Genomic DNA, 1,029 nt, shown 5'->3' on the forward strand with positions numbered 1-1,029 from the left:
TTTCATTTGAGTTAAATTTTAGTAATTTTATGTGCTTTTGTCATTTTTATTAGTTTAGCGTTTATTAGGTTTAATTTGCACATTAATGTTATTTTAGCATTATTTAAACACTATTACAATATTAATATTTTGAATTAGCTTTTATTTTTCAGTTTTCATTTGTTTGTTTTAGTAATTTTATGTGTAAAAATTTATTTTTTATTTCACTTAAATTTTTTAATTAAATAATTTGTTTAATTTATTCATCTAATATTTATATTACATTTTTAAAAATTTATTTAAATCAACGGAAATTATTAATAGTTTGAACACAGTTCTAACAGTAGCAACGCTGATGCAGATTTGGTCACTCATTGATCTTGAACATCTTTAATTTGCACGTTAAAGAAAGCGCTACAAACCTTGATGTCTTTCCCGAAAAGGTTTGCATAGAAGCACAGCCAGTTTCGAGAGATGTAAAGCCGCCCTTGCAGCAGAATGTCCCGCAGAAGAGCGCAGGAATAAACTAGAGGAACACAAGAGACACTTTAATACAAAATACAACTCATATTCAGTCCAAACCTGGTGCCGAATCCAAATGAACGCAGTATGCATCTGTCATGTTACGCACAACAACGCTGCATAGTTTGTGATATAATATTAATGCATTCTAATGTTTAGCGGGAGAAAAGCTATTCTGGCACTCTCTCTTATCACTTGAGTCCTGAAGCAACCAAACGCACTGATCTAAAGTGTAAATGCAGTGTAAGATCGATGGGAAAGGTTACCCTTCATGAGGATCTCCTCCTTCGGGATGGCCGAGAAGAGTTTGTGGTACTGCGAGTTGTATTTGCTGACGGTCTGTGAAGAAAAACACTCAGATTGAGACTAGGGTTGTGACGAATTCTCACTCTTCTCGTCTGTCTCACCTCGCTCGTCTTGTCTGTCTCACCTCACCTCACTCGTCTCATCTGTCTCTCCTCACTCTTCTCATCCGTCTCGCCTCACTCTTCTTGTCTGTCTCGCCTCACTCTTCTTGTCTGTCTCTCC

At 36.1% G+C, this 1,029-nt stretch overlaps 1 long non-coding RNA gene across 1 annotated transcript in view; it reads right to left on the reverse strand.

Annotated features, from left to right (window-relative positions):
• Positions 1 to 353: 353 nt before the first annotated feature.
• The window catches only part of LOC107571201 (uncharacterized), a 3,843-nt gene continuing 3,167 nt past the window's right edge, over positions 354 to 1,029 (reverse strand). Inside the window, exons 2-3 of the long non-coding RNA XR_001607146.1 lie at positions 768 to 840; positions 354 to 505 (exon numbers count right to left, since the gene is read on the reverse strand). This is a non-coding gene — a long non-coding RNA (uncharacterized lncRNA). The remainder of the gene's footprint in view (positions 506 to 767; positions 841 to 1,029) is intronic.

This window comes from Sinocyclocheilus grahami, unplaced genomic scaffold (assembly GCF_001515645.1).
Source record: "Sinocyclocheilus grahami isolate Dianchi unplaced genomic scaffold, SAMN03320097.WGS_v1.1 scaffold1564.1, whole genome shotgun sequence".
Classification (NCBI taxonomy): Eukaryota; Metazoa; Chordata; class Actinopteri; order Cypriniformes; family Cyprinidae; genus Sinocyclocheilus; species Sinocyclocheilus grahami.